The 26,331-nt window shown below is 50.9% G+C and overlaps 2 pseudogenes across 1 annotated transcript in view; one reads left to right on the top strand and one right to left on the bottom strand.

The window, feature by feature from the left end:
• Positions 1–104: 104 nt before the first annotated feature.
• The window catches only part of LOC100424995 (beta-glucuronidase-like), a 433,296-nt pseudogene continuing 407,069 nt past the window's right edge, over positions 105–26,331 (bottom strand). Inside the window, exons 12-14 of the transcript XR_013399454.1 lie at positions 5,327–5,503; positions 2,153–2,285; positions 105–1,868 (exon numbers count right to left, since the gene is read on the bottom strand). The product of XR_013399454.1 is annotated as a beta-glucuronidase-like (transcript). The remainder of the gene's footprint in view (positions 1,869–2,152; positions 2,286–5,326; positions 5,504–26,331) is intronic.
• Positions 12,961–23,808, top strand: LOC114669820 (ral-GDS-related protein-like; annotated as a pseudogene).

Consider the following 26,331-nt stretch of genomic DNA (forward strand, 5'->3'; position numbering starts at 1 on the left):
CTCCTCCTCCTCCATTTCTTTTTCCTCCTCCTCCTCCTGTATTTCTTTTTCCTCCTCCTCCTCCTCCATTTCTTTCTCCTCCTCCTTTTCTTTTTCTTCCTCCATTTCTTTGTCCTCCTCCTCCTCCTCACAGGCATGAGCCACTACACAAGGCCTGGCTGTTTGTTTCTCCTCCTCCTCCATTTCTTTTTCCTCCTCCTCCTCCTCCTCCTCCTCCTCACAGGCACCAGCCACCACCACGACTGGCCTGGCTGTTTCCTTTTCCTCCTTTCCTCCTCCGGCTCCTCCTCCACCTCCCAAATTGCTGGGATTACAGGCCTGAGCCACCACACCTAGCTATTTCTTCTTCTTTTTCTTCCTCTTCCTTCTCCTCCTCCTTCACTTAATCTTATTTTTTATTGATGTGGAGTCTCACTCTGTTGCCCAGGCTGGAGTGCAGTGGTGCGATCTCAGCTCACTGCAACCTCCACCTCCTGGGTTCAAGCCTCCCAGGTATCTGGGATTATCGGCATCCGCCACCATGCCCAGTCAATTTTTGTCCTTTTAGTAGAGATGGGGTTTCACCATGTTGGCTAGGCTGGTCTCAAACTCCTGACCTCGTGATCTGTCCACCTCCACCTCCCATAGTGCTGGGATTACAGGCATGAGCCACTGCGCCCAGCCCCCTGGTTTTTTGTATTTGGTTTTTTTTTTTTTTTCCTTGAAATGGAGTTTTGCTCTTGTTGCCCAGGCTGGAGTGCAATGGCGTGATCTTCCCTCACTACAACCTCCACCTCCTGGGTTCAAGCGATTCTCATGCCTTAGCCCGCCGAGTAGCTGGGATTACAGGCACTTGCCACCATGCCCGGGTGGTTTTTATATTTTTAGAAGAGACAAGGTTTCTCCATGTTGGCCAGGCTGGTCTTGAACTCCTGACCTCAGGTGATCCGCCCTCCTTGGCCTCCCAAAGTGCTGGGATTACAGCTGTCAGCCACTGCGCTGGGCCTACAGCTCATTTCTTACCACAGAAATCTTTGCACCTCTCCACAAAATTGCCATCAGGGATGTCCCCAGAAACCATTCATCCCAGGTGCCATGCAGAGAAGAGCTTCTCGTTCTCCTTTTCCCTTTACCTCTTCCCTCTCACCTCATCTTGTTCATTCACTCATCCCTTTTCCATTCTCACTTTTAAGCGTTAACCTTTCAAAAGCCTGTCTTCCCCTATAAGTAATGTATTGTAACTCCCGCCATCACCATATCCTTCTCCAACCCACCAAACTGCCATCCTGAGTTTATGGTAAGTCCATAAACTAAGAAGAAAAGGGAAACATTCATTGCAAATTTGGCAGCCCCTCAGTCACCCAATGTGACAGCACAGATCTTCTGGTCTTTGAAGACAAATTTTTTTTTTTAAGACAGGTGTCACTCTGTCACCCAGGTTCAGGTGCAGTGGTGCAATCACAGCTCACTGCAGCCCCCGACTCCTGTGCTCGGATGATCCGCCTGCCTCAGCCTCCCAAGCAGCTGGAACTACAGGAACACACCACCACACCTAGCTAATGTGCTTATTTTTTGTAGAGATGGGGTCTTGCTATGCTTAACAGACTGGTCTCAAACTCCTGGCTTCAAGGGATCCTCCCACCTTGGCCTCCCAAAGTGCTGGGATTACAGGCATGAGTCACCAGGCCCGGTCTGAAGACTTTTAAATGCTACCATATTCAAGATGCGTTGAAACTCACCTGTGTTTGATGAGCCTGCTTTTTGCAAGTGAGTAATATAAAACACACTGAAATACCTTAAGCTTCTCAGACTTTGTACCTTCCTCTGGAATAATCAGTGCATCCCAAAAGTAAATCCATAATGAGGTCCAGTTTTTCCTTCCTCCTTGGCTATGAAATAGACAAGAAAAAGGCAAGCTAGCCATTTCCATCTCACTGTAGGAGACTCTCCTGTTTGCTTTTTGACTGTATTTGGGAAGCGGGGGCCTGACTGCTTTCCTACTTCCTAAACACCACTTCTTTTACCTAGGAAATCCTCAGCGCAACTACATGGATTAAACCAGCTTCCTTCACTTTCTTTCCAATATTCTTACAACCAAAATATCCAGAAAGGGCAAGGCAACCTGAAAAAATGAGGACGGGTACATTATCCCATGAGCCAAACTGCCACTTACACTGGTTAGTCATGAAATCGGCAAAATTCCAGATGAGCTCTCCAACTACGTATTTTCTATGTTTTTGATCCAGACCCTGATACTGCTCTAGCAGACTGTTCTGGTTGTCTTCACTGAACATCAGAGATGGATCCTGGAATTCAACGCAAAGAGAATTTAAAGAGTCAGAACTGGCAGAATTGTAAATGTCAGATAAAAAACGAAGATCCACTTGATGGTGATGAAAATATCTGACTTCGCAGGGGGCTGTAGTGACTGCAGGACTCACTGATGCTAGGGTAAAGACAGCCAGGGAATGGTCTAACCCAGAATAAAAAAGGAGGTTTAAAAAAAAACCAACATGGCCAGGTGTGGTGACTCACACCTGTAATCCCAGCACTTTGGGAGGTTGAGGCTGGGCAGATCACGAGGTCAGGAGATCGAGACCATCCTGGCTAACATGGTGAAACCCCATTTCTACGAAAAATACAAAAAATGAGCTGGACATGGTAGTTAGTGCCTGTAGTCCCACGAGGCTAAGGCAGGAGAATGGCGTGAACCTGGGAGGTGAAGCTTGCAGTGAGCAGAGATTGTGCCACTACACTCCCGCATGGGCAACAGCGAGACTCTGTTGAAAGAAAGAAAGAAAAGAAAGAAATAAAGAAGGAAAGAAAGAAAAGAAAGAAAGAAAGAAAGTCATTAATTAGTAACTGCTTTATTTATAAATGTAATTTGATATTCGATTCATCTTACTTTTCCATCTCTATCTGCTGGTATAGTCTTAAGGCTGAACTACACTAGAAGTAAAAATATGCCTTGGGACCAGGCATGATGGCTCATGCCTGTCATCTCAGCACTTTGGGAGGCCGAAGTGGGAGGACTGCTTGAGCCTAGAAGTTCGAGACCAGCCTGGGAAATATAGCAAGACCCCATCTCTACAAAAACTACGAAAATTAGCCAAACATGGTGGCACACACCGGAGGTCCTAGCTACTTGGGAGGCTGAGGTGGGAGGACTGCTTGAGCCCCGGAGGTCAAAGCTTCAGTGAGCTGTGTTTGCATCACTGCACTCTGGCCTGGGTAACAGAGCGAGATCCTATCTTAAATAAATAAATGTATGTATGTATGTATGTATAATGAAATTAAACCAGGCTGGGCATGGCAGCTGAGCTCTGGAATCCCAGCACTTTGGGAGGTCAAGGTAGGAGGATCACTTGAGCCCAGGAGTTCAAGACCAGCCTAGGCAACACAGTGAGACCCAGTCTCTACAAAAAGTTTAAATATTAGCCAGGCATGGTGACGCATGCCTATGGTTCCAGCCACTTGGGGGGCTGAGGAGGGAGGATCATTTGAGCCCAGGAGGTTGAGCAGTGAGCTGTGATTATGCTACTGCACTCCAGCCTGGGCAACAGAGTGAGGCTGTCTCAAAAAAAAAATTTTTTTCAATTAAACTAAATAAATTCAGCTATTCTAGTTATATATCAAGACCTCAATAGCCACATGTAGCTAGTGGCCACCATTTCACACAGTGCATATAAGGGACATTTCTATCATTGCAAGGCTTCTTTTTTGAAACAAGGTCTCACTCTGTCCCCCAGGTGGGAGTGCAGTGGTGCAATCATGGCAGACGGCAGCCTTGACCTACTGGGCTCAAACAATCTTCCCACCTCAGCGTCCCAAGTAGCTGGGACTACAGGCAAGCACAACCATAACCAACTAATTTTATTTTTTATTTTTCTTATTTTTTTGAGATGGAGTCTCACTCTGTCACCCAGGCTGGAGTAAAGTGGCACGATGTTGACTCACTATAACCTCTGCCTCCCCGGTTCAAGCAGTTCTCCTGCTTCAGCCTCCTGAGTAGCTGGGATTACAGGTGCACACCGCCACACCCAGCTAATTTCTGTATTTTCTTAGTAGACACGAGGTTTCATCATGTTGGTCAGGTTGGACTCGAACTCCTGACCTCGTGATCCACCCAACTCGGCCTCCCAAAATGCTGGGATTACAGGTGTTAGCCACCATGCCCGGCTGCAACTAATCTTAAATTTTTTGTAGAGATGGGGTCTATGTTGTGCAGACTGGTCTCAAACTCCTGGGCTCAAGAGAACCTCTGATCTCGGTCTCCCAAAGCACTAGCATTCCAGGTATGAGCCACCACACCCAGCACCTGCAGCACCCAGGTCTATCAATGCTGACCTAGAACCTCTTGAGAGGTTCTTAAGAATTCAGAACTGGGGCCAGGCATGGTGGCCCACGCCTGTAACTCCAGCACTTTGGGAAGCCAAGGCAGGTGGATCACTTGAGGTCAAAAGTTCAAGACCAGCCTGACCAACATGGTGAAACCTCATCTCTACTAAAAAAAAAAAAAAAGATTAGGAGAACGTGGTGGTGCATACCTGTAATCCAAGTTACTTGGGAGGCCAACGCAGGAGAATCGCTTGAACTGGGAGGCAGAGGTAGCAGTGAGTCAAGATTGTGCCACGGAACTCCAGCCTGGGTGACAAGAATGAACTTCTGTCTCAAAGAAAAAAGAAATCAAAACTGGTTACCTTTTCAAAGGGGATGAGCAAGGGTGCATATCCATGAGCCACTTCCCCCTACTTGACTAGTTTGCAGAAGTGGCATTCTGTAAGCACGATAAATTTAAGGGTGCAAACAGAACGGCGCAGTCCACTGTGGGTGGCTGTTCTTTATGTGTCAACGGGAGTCCCAGGAGCTGTGACAAATGAGTGTGAGCTGGCTGGGGAGAGAACGAGGGGCTGGATAGGGTTCAGGAATCCACATGAAAAAAGAAACCCACAAGATAAAGCAATCTATCTTTGGAGAGGAAGACAAAAAAATGAGAGGGATAAAAAAATGAGGACAGGCTGGGCGTGGTGGCTCCCGTCTACAATCCCAGGATTTGGGTAGGCTGAAGCAGGCAAATCACTTGAGGTCAGGAGTTAGAAAGACCACTTGGGCATGGGTGATAGGAGGCTGTCTGGAAACAAGGCCGGTAAGGAGGCCACTTTTGAGGACCAAGTGAGTGGGGCAGAGGCCTGGCTGCTGGCAAGAAGGCAACGCGGACGGGGTAGCGGGAGGTGAGCCCAAAGGTGAAGCAAGGGGAGCACTGCAGTGGCCACAGGCCAGGCCGGGGGAGGCGAGTGACATCTCTGCCCAGAGAGAACACACAATCACAAAGTTCAACACCGCTTACCTGGTGAAACCCTACAATTCTGTCGCTCTGTACTCGCTCTGAATAATGGGCTTGCGATAAGTCTTACGCCAATTCTCAAACTGGGGGCCAGCTGCAGCTGAATCAATGCCAGTTGCCCGTAGTAATGATACCAAGTGTAGTAGCTATTCACACAGATCACGTCCACATACGGAGCCCAGGACCAGAGCGGCAAAGCCCGTTCAGCACCCAGAAGACTGCATGACTCAGCACTCACACACTATGGGGGCTCTTCTGGCAGAGAAGGTAAGAAGGGGATGTAATCCCAGCATTCTGGAAGGCTGAGGCAGGAGAGTGACTTGCAGCCAGGAGTTAGAGACCAGCCTGGGCAACACAGCAAGACCCTAGCTCTATAAAAACTAGTAGTAAGAAAATTACCATGGCACAGTGGCTCATGCCTGTAATCCCAGCACACTGGGAGGCCAAGGTGTGAGGATCACCTGAGCCCAGGAGTTTGAGACCAGCCTGGTCAACATTGGAAGACCCCATTTCTACAAAGCAAAAAAAACAAAACAAAACAAAACAAAAGGCTAGAATGAGAAGAGCTGCCTCCTGGGGCTAAGAACATCCAAGTGCATTAAGTTAGATCCTGAAATTACCCTGCCCCACAGGCAAAAATCATGGTCAGAAAGTGGCCCAAAGGAGGCAGGCCTGTGACTGCACACTGACACTCACGACGTGTGCAGCTGGGAAGGGCTATGAGAGACAGAGCAGCTGCCAATGCACAGTCCTTGGCCAAAGCCCAGGGCCCCCGCCACTGGAACTGACTCCTCTCCGGGCAGCAATCCCATCACTGGGCTTCTCCTCACCTTGCCCTGGAGAAGCGCTCCCTCCTGAGGGGCTGATGCAGTCATTGTCACAGAGAACCTCTGTTTTGTTTTGGAGAGTCTCGCTCTGCTGCCCAGGCTAGAATGGAGTGGTGCAATCTTGGCTCAGTGCAATCTCTGCCTCCCAGGTCGAGCACTATGAGCAATAGCCGGCAGTTCCTCCTCAAATTAAAAATACAACTACTATGTCATCTAGCAATCTCACCACTGGAAAATACAAAGTACATGGATGTATTATGCTCCCTGATTACAAATGACATAGAAGAGCTCTAGTGATCCAGACAATGTGGTATTGGCATTCACACAAAAATACACAACAACAAGACCCAACGAGGGAACCAAATCCAAATTCATCTATGGTGGACACATTTAAAAAAGAACACTCAGGGGATGGGAGACCCCGGGCTGCCTTCGGTGGGGCTGCAAAAGTGTCCTGGGACGACCTGTAGCTGCCTCTCACCTGGGCTCCGGATGGTTTCCAATCCATGAGGATTTCCATAGTTTCCGCTCAGCCACCCTCAGAGTCAGGAGGGCTTCTTTGGGGCTGTGACCATCTGTCCCAGCCTTTCCTGTCTCCATGACACACCGTGTGACCTACGTATACTGCAATATGTAGGTGCGTGTACTAAGGGCGTACAGTTAAGATGACCTACAACCGATGCTACTCGAAGTCTTCCAGAGATTTTGCAGATATCCCCAGACCAAAACAAACTAGTGACATTCCATGGTTTTGCAAACTGGCACTAGCAACTGCACAGCAACAGCTCCCTGTGCACCATCAGACACTCTCCAGACCCGCCCCTCGCTCACAAAGTCTTCACTCCTAAGGGCCATTTAACAACCTCTATCCATCAGGAAGCCTTTGATTTGGGCCAGGCTGCCGACCCACAGGGGTGAACTGTGCCTCTAATGCTGAGTGTTGCTTCCCCTCACTGGGCTAACCCACACCCTTGCATATAGAAGGGCCCCCAGGGAAACTGCTGTCTGACATCCAGGAGCTCATGTAAAATGCTCCAGCAACCTGGATGGCCTTGGCCACCTCTAGTACTAGCCTTTCCCTCTGTGGGGTTCACTCCCTGACTCTTGCTTGTGCAGGCCAATCTACAGCGGCTGAGATCTCCTGCTCCCTCAGCCTCCTGGGTCACCTTGATGGCGTCACGCTGGCCAGAGGCTGGTGTCTGCAATCAAGAATGAGGTACCCACAGGCTGACTTCCCTGGTGTGGGAAGCAATGCCTGGGGTCTCCAGATAGCCCACCCGAGGAAAAGAATCCAGCTCTGACACAGCTCAAAGACTGTGTTATGGACATGGAAAGACTTTCCAGGCCTGTCTCCTCTTCTGGCTCACCGGATTCCTAGGAAAATTATTGACACACTGGGCTCAAAGCTCTCGGCCTAGGGCTTAAAATGCCACAGGGAATCAAATCAGTGTGACCAAGGACCAAAGACTTCTCCTTGGCTGGGAATGGGGGATCAGGGTTGCAGAGACCAGGGGCGCAAAGTGATACCTGTGCCGTAAGAGAAGAAACTGGGGATCTGGTCCACCCCGGGCTCCTCAACCTGTGTGAGGCCTTGCTGGGCCCTGAGCTCACCTGCCCCTTGGGAGTCCATTGTGACTGCAGTCCAGAGGGGTCAATGTCCTCACTGATGACAGAAAGAAGTGCTGGGAGATGCGGAGGGCATCGTGTAGTGGCAGGCAGTCTGGGTGGTCCACAGGTGTGCGCTTCAGCATGTCCTGGGAAGGGATGAGGTGGTGAATTTGGGGCCGTGCTTCTGGGACTCAAATGAGAAGCCCCTGGGCATGCTCAGTCCTCACCGAAAGAATTCAAAGGGCAGGCCCTCAGGGACCCACACTCATGCCTGCAAAATCTGAACTGAAAATTAGAATCGGAGCAGCAGGGTTGACTCTAAAAGGGCCCCAGCTGGCTTTTCTCCCCGCTGCAGTCTTTATTCTTTTCCCCTGGCAGAGGCAGCCAGGTGGAGGCTCATCTCACCAAGCAGCTGGGAGAGACACCCCTCTACCCACCCTGCAGCTGCTCCAAGGATACTGGAGACCGAAAGACAGGGGTTGGGGAAGCAGGACGTTCCTGCCTCCACTGAGAGCAATTGGCCAAATGTCAAGCTCAGTAGCTAAGCTCTATTGAGGCCCTGGCCCTGTTGGCATGGTTACCACAGGCCAGGGAGGCATACTCAGGGCCCAGGATCCCTCTGCCTGACTTTTCAAATGGTCTGTTCTCAGTGACTCTGGTGCCCTCCCACCCCGGGCTCAGTCTTCGGAGAAACTCCTAAGCCCTCTCTGGCCCTTCAGGGGCCTTAACACTGGTGCGTAGGACCAGGATGCTCTGAGTGACTTACTTGGTCAATGGACTGGTACAGCAGAGCTATTGGGGACAGCAGAGAGAAAAAGGACAAAGACATATAAAGGATCACTCAACAACTCAGAGACCAGCTTTGTCCCCCACCTGCCTTGCTCTCCACATGAACACCGGCTTTCAGGAAGCCAAAGTGGGTCCACAGCAGCCTCCACCTCTGTTATCACTCCCAGGGCAGACCAAGCAGCAAGAACAGGTGACACACAGCCCTGGTGACCCTGTCCCCTCCCTATCCATGCCTACTCTCCCATCAGAACCGACTTCTTCGACAGGTGCCCCAGTCCTGTCCAGGCCTTACCTGGCTCAGAGCAGATGATCCCCTGCACTTCCCACCCTGAATCACACGGCTACACCCAGCACATCCTACAGAGGCCCAGCACACTCTGGGTCACATCCAGAAACTCTACAATAGGGGAGGAGACAAGCTGTTTCCCAGGAAGGGCAGCTCCCCAGGCCTGGTCATACTCAGACTCCTCCAGTCAAAGGCCGGGCACAGCCAGCTGGGATTGCCATGCTTCACTCTGACCCACACGACTGACCTTGTCTCCTCTATGGGAAGAGACCCCTCCACACAGCCTCAAACCCAGACATAACAGGACAGGACAGGCTGGGCACTAGGGAGGCCAGCCAGATCTCCACACAAAGGCTCTGCTCTTAAGAAGGAGGCAGCCTCAGGGGCAAAGGTTTCCTGAAGCAACTCAGGTCAGGCCTCACATACAAGAGCCCAAAAGAGGCTGCAAAAATACCAGCCTAGCCAGCCAAGAACCCAGGGCCACACCCTTCTGAAACCCAGACTCCAAGTGAGGATCACTAGGATTCAGCAGAACAGCAGGACGTGACAGCTGGTGGACCAACACTTCCCAACACTCTTCCAGCAAGCAGCTGTGCCTCGCCCCTGCCCACATGACTCACCCAACATCAGTCTTGCACCTGGATGCCTCTGTCCACAGGGTCATGATCTTTGACCTCCTGCCATAGGAGTGGTGAGAGACAGGATGGTGGTCTGGGAAGGAGGATCCTAGACTGGGTGTCCCATGGGACCAGTTTGTGACAGATCCCACAGCCAACACAAATGCCCCAGCCAACCCCCAAACGCAACAGCTCCCCAAAGCCCTTGATGTAAATAGCCTGTGCACTGCTAAGCAGACACCTCAGGGAACAATCTGATGGCTGTGAAGAAGATGCAGCCTCAACAGGGTTCCACAAGCCTTCTGCAAGCAAAGCCTTCTTTGCTTCGGTGCCTATTCAAAGCACTAGGGAAGATCTTAAAAGATAAATTTGCGGCCGGGCGCGGTGGCTCAAGCCTGTAATCCCAGCACTTTGGGAGGCCGAGGCGGGCGGATCACAAGGTCAGGAGATCGAGACCACAGTGAAACCCCGTCTCTACTAAAAATACAAAAAATTAGCCGGGCGTGGTGGCGGGCGCCTGTAGTCCCAGCTACTCAGGAGGCTGAGGCAGGAGAATGGCGGGAACCCGGGAGGCGGAGCTTGCAGTGAGCCAAGATCGCGCCACTGCACTCCAGCCTGGGCAACAGCGTGAGACTCCGTCTCAAAAAAAAAAAAAAAAAAAAAAAAAAAAGATAAATTTGCACTATTCACATAGCAAAGACTTGGAATCAACCCGAATGTCCATCAGTGACAGATTGGATTAAGAAAATGTGGCACATATATACCATGGAATACTATGCAGCCATAAAAAAGGATGAGTTTGTGTCCTTTGTAGGGACATGGATGCAGCTGGAAACCATCATTCTTAGCAAACCATCACAAGAACAGAAAACCAAATACCGCATGTTCTCACTCATAGGTGGGAACTGAACAATGAGATCACCTGGACTCAGGAAGGGGAACATCACACACCGGGGCCTATCATGGGGAGGGGGGAGGGGGGAGGGATTGCATTGGGAGTTATACCTGATGTAAATGACGAGTTGATGGGTGCAGCACACCAACATGGCACAAGTATACATATGTAACAAACCTGCACGTTATGCACATGTACCCTACAACTTAAAGTATAATAATAATAAATTAATTAAAAAAAAAGATAAATTCAGCATTGTGGGAGGCAGAGGCAGGAGTACAGCTTGAGGTTAGGACTTTAAGACCAGCCTGAGTGCAATGGAGAGACCCTGTCTCTACAAAACACAAAAATTAGCATGGCATGGTGGTACATGCCCATAGTCCCAGCCACTTGGGAGGCTGAGAAGGGAGGATTCCTTGAGCCTGGGAGGTCAAGGTTGCGGTGCCCATGATCATGCCACTGCGCTACAACCTGGGCCACAGCACAAGATCCTGTTACAATCAAACAAACAAACAAAAAACCAAAGATGCCTGTTTTCTGCCCCATCAAATAAATCCAAATCTCTGCAGCGTGACACAGGGTATTAACATTTTTAAATATCTCCTTTCCTGAAGTAAATGTATAGTAATGGCTGAAAACCACTGAGTTATGTAAATACACTTCCTATGACTTATTTGTAGCCCTTTCGTATCTAGCAATTTCTACAGACCCTCTGTCAGCTTCAGAAGCCAGAATGGGCAGGGCGAGGTGTGAGGTGTCCTAGCACACTGAGAGTAGAGAACAGCTCACAGCTCAGGGGGACCCATTTCTGAGGCTAAGGCACCCACCAGGGGCTCAGCCTGTCTTCAGAGGGAAAGTCACACCTCAGAACCCCAGAGACCCAAAAGAAAGCTCGAATTCAGCAGATACCTGCCAGTGGGCCCTGGAGCAGCATCCCAGGGAAAACTGCCATTGCACTGTCAGCTCCCTCCAGCCTTCTCTCAGATCCCAGCAGAAGGTGGTTTCTGAGTAAGCTCAGAGGTCTCAACAAACGGTGGGTTGAACCTCAGAGGAGTTATTAACAGGCCTATAGTTACCTCAAGACTCCACCTGACCAGGGCCAAAAATGAGTCCTGGGAGGGCAGCCAGGAAGAAAGCAGGGCAGAGAGGAAACACAGGGAGAGGGGGCCTTGGGACCACGACAGATATGGAGGGAACCAGGGGAATGAGAGCAGCCCTGATGATTGTGTTCCCCACAACCCCTTCATGTCTGTGTCTCCTGAGAATTCAGGGTGAGGAGCTCACTCTTGCCCTTCACCTGTTCCTGGGCTCTGGCAGGCTGGCCTGCTTCCTGCCCCAGCCTCACCCACTCTCCCCACTCCTCACCACTGATGTGGGCAAGCTGATCTCTCTGGTTTGCTGGGCTCTCACTCTCTGCTCAATGGCACCGAGTTAACTTCTTTGCATGCTTTATTCTCTGTGATTAAAAAGGGAAGCAATTCTCACTAACGCCATTTCTCAGAGGAGAAAACAGGCACAAGGATGCTCTATGACTTCCTCAAGATCACCAAGCTATAAGTGGGAGCTGGGCTTTCAATGGAGGTCCACCCATGCTCCTAAAGTTGAGCTGTCCTCCAAGGAAAGGACAGCATCTGTAAAAGCTCAGTGAATGGGGAAGAAGTGTCCACACTAAGACCTGACCAGGCTGGTACCCTGATCTCCAACTTCCAGCCTCTAGAACTCACAATTCTCTTCTTGATGAGCTCCCCCAGGCTACGGTTCTTTGCTGAAATAGCCTGAACTGGCCCAGAAGTGCTATTCCACCATCTGTGTCCTACTCCATCATTCAGAAGGGAGTCACTAACCCCTCAGTGCTGTCTTTGTGGAGGCTGCCCACCCTAGGCTGAGATGAGGCATAGGGTTTGGGTCTAAATAAAATGGGAAGGCACTGGAAGGTGCAATGTCAGAGCAGGAGAATGTCTGAATTTCATTTAATCTCAACCTCGTATAGTACTGCAGCATGAAAGACGAAGCCCAGAGAAGTGCCTTTTCCTCAGACCACACTGTGGACCCCAGGCCCACTGGAGTTGTATTCCATGCTACCTCTCACCCCTTCTTGTAGTTCTTCCATCTTGAAGTATGTGCAATATCTACAGGGACCACCACACCATCAGTTTTTTAAGATTTATCTCAAACACACCTCAGGAGTTCCCTAGGAAGGGTTATGATGCTAGCATGACTCCCTTGTGCAAGGTGGGGAGAGCCCAAAACACCAAAGGAGTTCTCTAGGGTCTCACAACTGCTAAGATAAAGGCTGTTTGACCCAGCACTGGCTCCTCAAACCTGGGACCCTGGTTATATCCAGGTCTTCCCAAGGTGCTGAAGGGGCACACTTCTGCATAATGGTGAACAGGTAAAGGAGTTGACGGGGGAGGGTGAGCGGCCAGAAACCCAGAGGGGCCTTTGAGTAGGTCTTATGGAAAGGAGGAGCTTACAGGATGGAACCTACAAGATGTGACCTCACTTCCTTGTTAACAGACCCCCAGTAGAACTTAGAATGCTGGTAACTAGGCACCCATATTATACACACAGCCCCATTTCCAGTTCATTTGGTGGGCGACACTCCGGACAACAATATGTTCTCCTGCTGTGTCCCGACGTGCTGCCGACCTCCTCGTCGCAGAAGAGGCCAAAATGAGAGTCTTTCTCGAGAATATAGACATTGGTTCAACCCTCACCCTCGACGCCTCTGGCCCTTTGCCAGAAGGCACCCACAGGTAACACAGGGCCCAGGGCAGGCCCGTCCAGGCCAGGTCTCAGCTGTGCCCATCAGGGTAGCACCGATTCCCTCCCCATATGTTTGGGGAAAACAGGAGATGAGGGGCCCTCCCTGGACAGGAGGAGGTAGGTTGTCAGGTGTTTGGAGCCTGGTAGGTATGTCAGGTTCACTGCCCAGACCATGCCTGGCAGGATGGGAAGTTCAGTGTCGAGGACACAGTTTGCCACTCAGATGTGAATCCCAATTCATCTGCCGGAGACCTCAACCTTCTCTGGTTGGAGGTCTATGCAGATGCTCCTATGTGCCAAATCCTGTTGGGGATGGGGACACCAGGAAGGAGTTTTAATGGGGGTGTGCCACTGTGGGGTCAGCCAGGCAGGCCACTGACACCTCTTGGCCCGGCTCTCGGGCACTCTCTTTGCAGAGCTCCACACAGCAGATCAAACAGGAGCTGTTGGATGGATTCCATTTCTCCAACTTCTTCAAAGAAGGGCAGGGGCCCACCGCCACCAACCACGGCCAATGCTGGTCTGGGGTGAGACGGGGCACAGAAGGGTCTCCACAGAGGGACTCCAGAAAACTAGGGTGGGCCCAGGACTCAGACATGAATATGGGGACTCACTAAGCTCTGTCCTAGGGATTTCCCACTTGAGTGGCCCAGTGTTCTCTTCCAAAGGAATCTGGCTGCCATTAGTCTCCAGTGGCAACTTGGTTACAGGCAAAGTCCCTTTCATCTATCAGAGGAAGATCACAGAAACTCCATCTGTTTTCACTTTATGCTAAGCCAGGAGTATCTCAGCATGTTGCCACAAGAATTGAGTATAATGGTAACAATAGCAACATACTCATACCGTTATCATTTTAACTCCCCACCGTAAGTGTATCTCCGATAACAAGCATCTCCACTGCCCTGCCAGACCTCCTCCAGGACTTAAAATCCAAAACTTTAACACAAGTAAGGTGGGGGTGGACATTGATTACAACAAAAGAAGGTGAAGCTTCTTTATGGATCTGTTTTTAAAGTGTCATCTCACAAAACTCATCCCTGCATCCCCATCAGGCAGGAGCTGCACCCTCACATCTCACAGTAATAGTCCTTAAGGGAGGCCATGCTCCACAGGGGTCAGCCTCTCAATGCTGGTGGAGCATGTCATGATAAAATTCCCTTTCTAGGCACCTGTTCTGCAAGGAGCATAATCCTATGTGTGTCCTAATAGGCTGGAGCAGTTTGCCAGGGCTGCCATAACATGCACGCTCACTGAAGGGCTTAACCACAGAAATCTGGTTCCTCACAATTCCGGAGACTGGAAGTCCAACGTCAAGCTGTCAGCCTGGGGTGGTTTCTCTGGGCCTCTCTCCTTGCCTTGGAGATGGCTGACTTCTATCTCGGTCAGCACAGGGTCTTCTCTTCAACGTCTCTGTGCGCTCACCACCTCTCCTTGTAAGAACCCCAGGCATATAAAATTAGGGGCCACCCTAATGAACTCACTTCACCTGAATTACCTCTTGGAGAACTCTGTGTCCAGACACAGTCACATTTTCTGGTGTTGAGAATAGAAACAGTTACATTTGGGGGAGGGAACACAATTCAACCCATAAAATACACAAATCCCCTGTGGAAGACACACACCCGGGAAAAGGATATCTGGGTGAAAAGATATGGGGATAGCAAGTTTCAACAGCTCTAGCCAGCTGACTTTCCAAATGGACTCCAGCTGGTCACACGGTCACCAGCAGCCTCTGAAGGTACCTTCGTCTCTGAATGCAGCCTCCCCTGAATACTAACACGCTTTCAACTTTTTGCCAGTCTGCTGTCTGGGTGGCAGAGAAAATCACCTTGTTTCATTTCCCCTTTCAAACATACATTTGCTTAACCTTTCACGGCTTCACTAACTGCCTACATTTTCTCTTCCCTGAGTCGCCTGGCAAATCCTGGGCCTTGGGATGCACTTTCTCCCACCCAGGAGTCTTCCGGAATTTTCCACTTGGCCAGGGCTGGGATGGCCATAGCTGTTTCTCCAGACTCACATTTATGTTAAAGGAACAAAAACAATCATATCCCTCTTGTCCTGTGTGCTGTCGCTAAAATGAGGAGGGGATGAGGCCTCCCCAGGCCCTTCCCTTGCGTATCAGAAGTGGAGCCTCAGGTGACCTAGAGGGAATTTCATCCAGTCCTCTCCGTGGAAGGTGCTCCCTTCTGACCCGGGTGCTGCTGAGCAGACATTTGACATCCAAAGCCCATGTCTCTTCTCTACCATGAGGGTGATTTTTGAGGATTGAAGGGATGATGCTCTTCATGTAGGCTGTTGATACAGAGGGCGCCATTGCCCCACAGCTGACAAACATCGTGACGATGCCTTGAAGGCGTGAATCATTTTATCACTTCTCCATCCTCACATACAATTTTACTTGGAAAGCCTAGAATCCTTTTCACCATGGGCAATCAGGTTCTCCACATGCACAAGTCCCCGAAGGGCTGGTGCTTCTTGGTGTGACTTCCAGATCCCGATCCTCTGGTGGTTCATGGTGTTACCACTGACTCCCATGTCCCTCCTTTTCCACCTAGTATGAAAATGAGATCTGCAGGATGTCAACTTACCAACCCGGCACAGAGGAGAAGCTGTTGGACTCCCTGGTTCCAGCCTTGCTAACTAAACCCATCTCCTCCTATGCCACCTGCCTGGGCCCCTCCTGGGACTTTATCATCGTGCCACACTTTTTGGAACTGCTGATTAGAAGGTGAGTGTCCATCCCCTCCAAGGCATGGAGGTGCCTCTGTGCCCTACTGGCTGTGTCTTGAAGATGCAGCTCTCAGAGCCTCGGTTGGCTTCTCCGGAACAGGGAGTTGAACCTCACAAGGTTCTTGTGGGGACTGAATGATCTAAGACATGGCAAACAAAGGGGTCCCTAGAGCCTAAAACTCTGGAGAATCTGCTGCGGGTGCTGTGATTCATGTTTATTACTTTTCCCCTTCACTGAAGCAGCTCTCAGCATTCTGCCTCAATGGCCCATATCCTTCGCTGTCTGGAAAAACACATAGCAAAGCAAGTCTACCATGGCATTGGTACAGGATGTCTGAGATTCCTTCTGGCTGGTCTTTCTCCTTGACACAGACAGAAGAGGGGTCCCTTGGTGCTGAAAAGGGAGCCGCAGGCCCACAGACAACTGGAGATGCTCATGTTGGAGGTTATCCAACGGATGGGGTTCACACATTCAACACATACATACAAAACACCTCATTTGTACACCGCTCTTCTTGTGGCTTGGCATGATGTCATAAACAAAGCAGATGACAATCCCTGGGCCTCGATTCTACTTAAGAGTCAGGCGCTCACAGGAGACAGAATAACCAGGTCATATCTACAGAATGTTAGAGGTGAAACCCTCATGGCCTCTTCTACATATGGTGGCATCCTCCCAGATTTTGACTAAAGGACAGAGCCCAGCAACAAGTATACACTGGGTGGATTTAGGGTTCCGAAGGGCCTTTTCACCCACAAAACATGGGGGAAAAGAATGGACTCTGGCTGGGGAGACACTCAAGGAGCCCTGGGGCACATACCTCTTAAAATTCCCATGAGAAGGCTGACATCTGGGGACTTCCCCCGCAAGAGGCAAATAGTGAGTTCTGTAAATGGAGACTTAGGTGCCCTGCAAAGGAGAGCTGAGGCCGGGGTCACAGCTGACCACTGAGAGACTCATCCCCAGCACCATGGCGTCCCAGCTCTCCCTGTCCTCCTCCACTCTGTATCTGCCCCCACCCTCCTTCCCCCAGGACCAGGGGACCCAGAGCTGGAGCCTTCATGAGCAAACCTGCTCACAAATCTCCCTGGAGCTGCCATCTTGAGTGCCCAGGTGCACAGTGCTGTGCTCCAGGGCCTTTGGGAAGAGAATGTCTGTAGGACGCTGGGGCACAGAAGGGTCTGTACAGTCCTGCTGCATGGCCAGGTCTGCCCCTTCCAGGTCACCACTGACGGCTTGGGGGTAGGGTGGGGCTGTCCTCTACACAGGCTGCAACAGATCGGGGCCCAGAACCACACAAGGGTGCCCTGGAGGGTTGTGTGGGAGAAGGCCAGGTCTCTGACTCAGCTGTCCACTCCATCACCAGAACCATCACCTGCGTTTTCTTCACCTGGCCCCTTGAAAATACTTCACTGTGCTATCAGCCCCCGCAACGGTCATCTTTCCAGATAAAGCTGGCCTTCAGGAACTTCACCAGGCCTGGACTGGGCGTGGAGGACCACCAGGAACTTGTCCTAGGGCAGTTGTTGCCTCTGGAGCCCAATGAGACCAAGCCAGATGGTGAGGTGGCTTGCAGTCTGGAAGACTTTCCAGGGGTGGTGTTTTAGGGCTACAAGTCCCTTAAATTCCATTCAGTCACTTCTGTGCTTGGAAAGCCCAGTGAAAAGTGACTGGTGGGGTGACCTTTTCTCCTTTTCCAGATCCTGCTCCACATCCTGGGCCACAGGCATTAACAATGCCGGCCCTGGAGCCAGCACCACCACTGCTGGCGGACCTGGGGCCTGCTCTGGAGCCAAAGTCACGTGTAGCCCTGGAAGCACCAGGATATCTACATTCACCACCAGCACCCGCACCAGGCGAAGGGTCCACTCCAGTGACAGTGCTAGAGCCACAGTCAAACCCAGAGTCCCCCTGTCCCTGTCCTGTAAACAACCAACCCACTGAGGAGCTGCCTGATGTCACGACCTTCCCTCCCAGGCTGCTGGCAGAGCAGCTGACCCTTACGGATGTGGTGAGCAACTAGGCTTTGCAGGCCGTGCCTCTGGCACCAGCTGTCTCAGACCAGCCTCTCCCTGAGAAGGGGCCAATACCCTGGGACAAATTGTAGCTCCACTTCTTACCAACCACGGGATCCGGATGAGTTTCCTCACCCACAAGTCTTCCCTGTCTGCATGTGGACAGCAGAGATGGGACATCGCCCGTGCCAGCTGCACAGAGGGACTGTACAGACTGAAAGACAGGGGATGGACAGAAAGCAGGGCAGGGCGGTGCTCAATGAGGGGCAGGCAGGGCCATGGGTCACTCATCCAGCTGCTCAGGAGCCTCACTACCCTCAGCGCTTATTAGGTGCCTGATGCATACTAGATTCTATGGCAGACACCCAAACAGAGCCCATAGTTGCAGCTGCCACAGGGAAAGTGCACCGGTATGGAGAGAAGGCGTACAGGGATGATTGCATGGGAGGAAGATAAGTCCTCAGGACGGCAGGTCTGAGCCACCTTCTAGTTCTTGGGAGTGTGGATGGCCTGGGAGAAAATGTCACTCTCTCTTCCCACTCTTGTTGGGTTCTGCGACATGATGCATTCAGGGCCCTCGGTGGGCAGAAAATCAAAGCCAGGGACTCCCACACGTCTGAGGCCCATTTTAAAGCTTTTTGAGCTCCAGCTCAGTTCCTGAGAGAGATCGTGGATGACTGTGAGCTCAGTCCCTGCCTGGGACTGTGGGTAACTCTGAGCTGGGGTGTGCTCTGTCTGTGACACTCTCCTCCTACCCCCAAAGGAGCTGTTCAAGAAGGTGGAGCTCTACGAATGTTTGGGCTCCATCTGGGGCCGACGAACTAAGAAGGGGAATGAGCACGTGGCACCCACAGTTCGTGCCACCATCGCACACTTCAACAGGCTCGCCAACTGCGTCACCACCTCCTGCCTCGGGAACCACGGCATGAGGGCCCAGGACAGGGCCAGGGTGGTGGAGCACTGGATCAAGGTGGCCAGGGTAAGCTATGATTGGGCCTGAAGATTCCCTCTTTAAAAATGGGGAACTGCCTCTTCTCCTCCATCAGCTTTAGGATTGGCATCTGTATCTCTGGCCTGAGCCCTGCACATCCCCTAGGCCTTCTTGCCAGAGCTTCACTGCCCTTGACACCCATGGCCCAGTGGGGGCTGCTCACTTCCGACCTGGGCTCTCCCTTGGGTTAAACTACAATCCTCCTAGATGACTGACATTCACTCGGCCCCAGGTGTGCCCTCCTGAGGCTCCCTGGGCCTTTGCTTCGACCAGGAGGGGAGATCTCAGCAGAGGGGGCTGAGGCTGAAGTGGGTCGGGCTCCAACTCTGGACCTCACAGCTCACTCTTCCCTCTCCAGGAGTGCCTAAGCCTCAACAACTTCTCCTCAGTGCACGCCATCGTCTCTGCTCTGTGCAGCAACCCAATACATTGGCTACACAAGACGTGGGCAGCAGTGTCCAGGTGAGGAGGGTTCCCTCCACGGGAGCACCAGGGTTGACCTAGGGACCCATAGGTCTCCCCACGTGCCCTCGACTCTGAAAGGTTCTTGGAGACCAGGGACACTGGAAGCAGGGATGGGCTGGTAGGTGTGCTCACTAAGCTGCCCTGGACTTCTAGGCAAGGATTTCCAACTCAGGACTAAGGATTTTTAACCATCAGGAACAGACTGGAGCCACCTGAAGGCTTTCAGGTGTTTGCACCCAGCAGTGGAACTGTGTCCAGCTAGAAGCTAACTGTGAACACGCAGGGGCTCATGTGAAGTGGAGATGGGCCAGGGGAGGAGCATGACAGGTCCCACCCTGGTCCTCTGCAGACCTTGTCAACAGAGGACCCCACTGGAAACTCTCACCCACTAAGTTGGGATTCTCTGGGTTTTCAAACAAAAGGGATTGGATGGGAACTCACAAATCTCTCCGCTTATTCACAAATTTACCCTTCTTTCTTTCCTCTGTCCATAGCAAAAGCACAAAATATCTAAAACAACTCTGCAAAAAAGACACTGCAGTGAAGCGGGACCTGCTGATCAAGGTACAGTGGAGTCTGGGAGATGCGGGACAAGTGTTTAAGGGTCAGAGGAAAGACTGAGTTTGGAAGGGCATTGGACCTGGTGTGGAGCGGTTATTTTGTTTTGTTTTGACTCATCTACTAAAAGTGGAGTTGAAAAATTTACTCCATGCCTACCTAGGGCCAACAGGGAGAGAGGTGTGTGGTCCACAGGCACGTGGCAGCACGGGGGTAGGAGGCCCTGGAAATGGGATGTGGCAACGGCTGCTGGGCTGCCGAGCCGGGGTGATGAGTTGCAGCATTAGCAGGGTTCTGGCTCCCATGCTGGTCCATGCTGCTGGCATGGAGCTTCCTCCAGGCTGGGGGATGGTTACGGTAGGTGGGACTTTCTTCCTTCCACAAACTGGCCGGCAATTCCTGAGGAAGCCAGGCCTCTGCTGCTGCTTCTGTCTGTAGCGCATCTCCACGGGCAGGAGGCCTCTGCCCACACTGGGGGAGAGGGGGAACGAAAACAAAGGAAGATCATGTGCCAGGGAGTCCAGTGGACCTCACAGCTATGGGTACCAATGGGCACGCTCAGGACAGACATACGTGTTTCCTGGGACTCCCCGCTCTGCCCTTTGCAGATACCCTAAAACGGTCATGTCACAGGACTGTCACCAGTTAGCAGTGACACAAGCTCATGACTGGGGGATTCATCATGCATTCCTAGGGGATCCTCCCTGACCAGATCTCAGAATATTCCATGCAAATGAGAAGACAACTTGTCACCCCACCCAAGATTCTGGAAAACCCTGCCATGTCAGTCAGAGATGGCACCGCAGGAGGCCACTTCCTGAGTGGAGGAAGAGAGTTCTGTGCACAGAACTCCCCTGGGGGATCATTGGCGAGGCAAAACCTTTCGCATGGCTCAAACCCAGTTTGTGTGGCAGAGACTCCAGTGGGGCTCAGATAGGCAGGTGCCACTTAACCAGGTCTCCTAAACCGCCCTGTCCCTTTCCCATCACGACTGTGCCTGGCTGGAGACCTAGACACTCAGAGACTCCAGAGAACACGACCCTGATGAGTGGTGGTGCTGGGATATGGGGTGAAGGCAGCCAAGACAGAGCCGCCAGGATGGGGAGGAGGCGCCTTCTCTTTCGGGTCCCTGGGGAGTCACTGCCTGCTCTGGGTCTCCGCTTCCTCATCTGGAAAATGAAGGGATGCTGAGCCTGTAGCGCAGCCCTCACAGAATGGAAATGAGGGTCAAGAAAAGAAAATAATTTGCTGGTGCTCATGCCTGGTTCTTCCTCAGAGGGATGAGGGTGAGAACAATGGCAACAGCTACAGGAAGCAGTACTAAGGAGGCCTTGTGAAGTAGCTGTGGTTTTGATCACTCTTTACAGAAGAGGAACAGTCTCAGGGAGGCCCGGCTGCATGACTGGGTGACACACACAGGGAGTGTGGTGCTGGGCCAGTGGTATGAGCACCTTGCCAGGTGATTCACACCAGTGCCTGGGGATCCAAGGGCGGGGTGGCTGGGCTGTAACTGGGGGAAGGGAGGAGAGCCTCACTGTCTCCATCACTGACACCTGGCAGGCGGGGAGCTTTAAGGTGGCCACCCAGGAGAGGAACCACCAGAGAGCCCAGATGAGGCTACGGAGGCAGAAGAAGGTGAGTGAGCCTGTGGCATAGAGGGATCACAAGAGATCACAGGACAGGGTTCCTTTCCCGGCCAGCTGGAGGCCTCCACATCGAGACAGCAGGTGCTTCCTCCCCAGCCCTGTCCTCTTGTGGCCACTGGGCCTGGAAAACCTCCATTTGAGAGACAAGAGCAAGGGTCTGGGAAAGCTGGACTCAGAGTGGATGTGGGGAAGGGTAAGGTTGGGACCACAGGTCCTTGTGACTTGTTAATATCCCACCACAGAGGTAACTAGGAGTGCTTGGAGATCAACTAGACTTGGAGGTCAGCTGGGATAGAGGAGGCAGAGAATAGGGAAAGGCAGCTGAGGGTCTTTGGCTGCTCCATCCGGGAGACCTAGGGAGGGGGGTCCTGGCAGACAGGGGCTGATGGGATTTCATGGGACAGGACAGTGGGCAGCCCCATCTGATGGCCAATACTCATCACCACCTCCCCAACCCTCCTTGGCACAGGGTGTAGTCCCCTTCCTGGGGGATTTTCTAACTGTGTTACAGAGGTTGGATTCGGCCATCCCGGACGATCTGGATGTGAGTGAGCCTGGGGCAGGTTGGTTGGGAACCAGGATCCTGAGGCTTGGGAGGAGAGGGTCGGGATCGAGCCCTTAGATCTCAGCCCTAAGCAAACCTCCTCTCCTGAAAGCCTCACAGCTGCTCCTGCGGGTGGGGGTGTCAGGCCCATCTCATCACCTCTGCGTGATGGAGGCTCCATGGCAGCCACTAGTCCCTATCCCTAAGTGGTGAAGCTGCAGAGCTGCCTGACTGTAACGCTGCTGAGGTGTGGGCTGAGCTGGACTCAGTGACTCCCCAGGGTAACCCATAATTGGAGAGTGAAATTGAGCCTCTCCAAGGGCAGGCAGTTCCAGGGTCACTGTGTGCTTTCTTTCTATAAGAGACCTCAGTTTCCCTGTCTATCATCAGAAAAAGTTGGGGCAGTGTCCCTGAGCCTCAGCTCCTATGACCCCTACTCTAGAACCTGGAGTCTGAGGCAGATCCAAGTCCTGTCACGCGCACATCCCCTGACCCTGGTGTCCCTGGCAGTAGTACAGCATGGGAAGGGGTGGAGTGGGGCTGGTTGTGGGCCATTGACCTTTGTGATGGATTCTGTCTGCCTTCCAGGGCAACATCAACAAGAAGAGGAAGGTGAGCAGCTGGGACGCTAACATTGGAGGAGGGTGTGGATGTGGACCTCACAGTCCACCCTGGGCAGGACACTCCCTGGCTCCATCCTCTACATCTTAGGTTTACTGGGAGGGGTTGACACACACAGGAAGAGGAAATCTATCCCAGTGGAGAGAGTGGGAAAGGCACTGGATCAAAAACCAGTTCCTGCAGGAGGGGATATTTACATCCAACTCTGAGAACAGGCTGGGGGCTGCATGGGGCCCCTGCAGAAAACTGCCCCAGGGATCAGCCCCTTCTCCCTGCTTACCAAAGGTCCCCTCAGCATCTTCCACCCAGGCCCTGTCAGCAACCTCTCCTCTGTCTCTAGGAGGTCCGAGTTCTGCAGGAAATGCAGCTGCTCCAAGTGGCTGCCATGAATTACAGGCTTCGGCCTCTTGAGAAATTTGTCACCTATTTCAAAAGACTGGAGCAGCTCAGTGACAAGGAGAGGTGAGGGCCTAGCAGACGGGCAGAGGGTGGGAGAAGGCTCTCCATTTTTTTTTAACATGGTCTAGCTCTGCGCCCAGGCTGCACTGCAGTGTCGCCATCTCTGCTCACTGCAACGTCTGCCTCATAGGCTCGAGCCCTTTGTCAGCCTCCCAAGCAGCTGGGACTACCGCTGTACACCATGTCCCAGGATATGGTACAGCATGTGCAGACACCATGTCCTGTTGTTCTGCTGTTGTTGTTCTGGTACAGATGGGGTTTCACGATGTTGTCCAGGCTGGTCTAAGTCCTGGTCTCAAGCAATCCACCCCACACGGCCTCCCAAAGTACTGACATTACACATGTCAGCCACCCCACGTGGCCTAGAGGAGGCTCTCCTGTGGCCAGCTACAGAGAGCCTATGGCCGTGACTCCACGGCCAGCATCAAGCCCTGTTGCATGGGAACCGCTGGGGACCCAGGATTTCAGCTGGGCATGCACTGTGAGGGGACCTGATGTGTGGCTCATGGTGGCCTCACAGCTACCTCTCTGTCCTGCAGCTACAAGCTTTCCTGCCAGCTGGAGCCCGAATCACAGTAGGCCAGTAACATCCTGCAGTGGCTGGGACCCCACCGGGATGTTGGCCAGAACACCGGCTCTGCACCATCCTTCACCCAGACCGTGACACCAGGGAACCACATCTAGGAGGCTGGCAGCTCAGCTGCATCCGGTCCCTGCTCCTTAATACCAGCTGCTCCTGCTGGCCAGGATCAGGCCATGGGTCTTTTGCGAGTCAGGCGGGAGACTATTTTATGTTTACTTTCTTTAGTGTATAAGTAAGGTTTTTTTTTCCTAAGCTTTCATTAAAATAAAATTTCAAAATGCTATTCAAAATGTTCTACAGTTGTTGGAATGAGAAAAGTAACTCCAATGCAGTAACTGTATACTAGCCTTTAGGATTCATAGTCTAGCATGTCAAATTGAGGCTATGACTGAACAAGTCATGGAACAGCGTTCATGTTACACATACCAACTGTTTAATGTTTTCCTTCTTTATTCAAATTGATTATTGTTAACTCTGTTTAAGGAAAACAAACAAACAAACAAAAACCAAAAACCCTTAAAAACCACCCAATCTACCACACTTCTTCTACTGACCAGCTACTCTCAAACTTAAATTCTAGTTAAATTCAAGTTCCACTGGGTCACTCTACTTCCTTAAGGTTTAAATCTTTAATGAAGCACTTAAATATTTACTGAAGAGCTGGAGATGGGAGGTATTTAAGCAAGTGGTAGGGCTGGCCTTCTCCAGAAGTCCTGGGCAGAAGGGAGCTGGCCATCAGTCTCCACGAAATACAGATAAACGTTTTCCACTATGGATCTTCCCAGACTTTCAGACACCTGTCACCTAAGTGAACATCAAGGAAGGAGAGAATCGTTTCAACCCAGTATCTAAAGGATTTCCCACAGCTTAATTTGAACACAACTCCCTTTGTGCTGTATCAAGACAAAAACAAGACAAAGAAGTCAACATTTCAGGGTCTGAAACATGTAATAATACCAAATCAACACCAAATAAACACCTAAACCCAATCCTGGAGCCGCAAAGCTCCTATAAGAAAAGTGGGAGTCTGTATCTCAGCAAAACTTGTATCTCTGCATGCAGTTTGCAAAGAAGAAAGAAAACAAGAGCAAAAATTATCTATGGCAAGAAACCCTTAGACCGTGCAACTGATTTGGCAATACTTTTTCTTATTTATTGTTCTTTTTGGATGGGACACTAAAATCACTGCTAACAAATGTGAATACAAACACATGGGACTATACATCATTTTAGAGCTTCCGCATGGGGACGAGAAACAATGAACTATTAAAGAAAGCATCCTACAGACTGAAAGAAAGTTCAGCAGAATCATATCTGTGAATGGGGTTGTTATCTAACATGTATGAAAAACTAACACTACTCTAACTGGGAAAATGAACAAAACCTAATACCCAAGCTAAAACTGGGCAAGGAACCTGAACAGGCACATTTGAAAAGAAAACATGAAATTGACTGACAGGTCAAAGAGAAGTTGCTCAACTTCACTAATCCTCACACAAATGTCTAAGTACAAATCACACGCAGATACCTCTCACTTTAATTAGAATGAAACTTACCAAAAACAAACAAACAAACAAAAAAACAACCCATACGTTCACAGGCAGTGGCCAACGTAGAAATGCAGAAAAAGACACTTTTATACACTTTTGGTGGGAATGTATATTATACACACGAAGCGAAGCAGTTGAAGGTGCCTTAAACATTTTACATTACAACTACCCGTTCACCTGGCAATCCCACCACCGGTTATACACAGAAAGCACATGGAATCTGTTATGTTGAAGAGGTATCAGCCTTCCTGTGGCGACAGAAGCACTATTCACAATAGGGAAGGTATCCAATCAATGTACCTGTTCATGCAAAAAGGGAAAAAGAAACTACAGGACACAAAGGAATCCTCTTCGGCCACAGAAATTCATGAAACCATGGCATCTGCAGCAACGTGCAGAAATTGGAGGACATGACCTTCAACGAAATGAGCCAGGAAGAGAAACGCAAACACGGCATAATTTCATGCATGTGAGAATGACATCAACTTTCTCTCTAAATGACTTTATCTCCTAGACATAGAAAGTTCCACAGCGGTGAAGAGAGGCTGATGGTTGGGGAGCAGGGGCAGGAACTGGGAAATGGATACAATGTTACACTTAGATGACAGGAATAAATTCAGCTGTTCTACTTCACAGCAGGGTGTCTAGACTTAACAGTATCCCACCATATTTTCCAAAAAAGTCTGAAAAGAAGGACTCTGAATATTGCAACCACGGAGAACTAATAAAGAATAACTACACAAGGTAACAGAGACAGTCGATGCCTTCCTTTGATCATTACACAAGGTATATATGCATGGATTAAAATGTCCCACTCTGCTCTTTAACTGTATACTTTTACTACAGGACAAATTGTTTTTAAGGACATAGAAGGAAACAATGCTGAAGTTCATGTGAGACCAGGAAATGCCCTGTATTTCCAAAGCAATTCTGAGAAATTGAAACTACATTGGACGCATCACACTCTCTGATTTGAAATTTCACTCAAACTCTGGGGACCTGCTTCCACATGGATGAGTGGAAGAGAACACAGAACCTGAAGTAAACCCACACA

This window comes from Macaca mulatta, chromosome 10 (assembly GCF_049350105.2).
Source record: "Macaca mulatta isolate MMU2019108-1 chromosome 10, T2T-MMU8v2.0, whole genome shotgun sequence".
NCBI lineage: Eukaryota > Metazoa > Chordata > Mammalia > Primates > Cercopithecidae > Macaca > Macaca mulatta.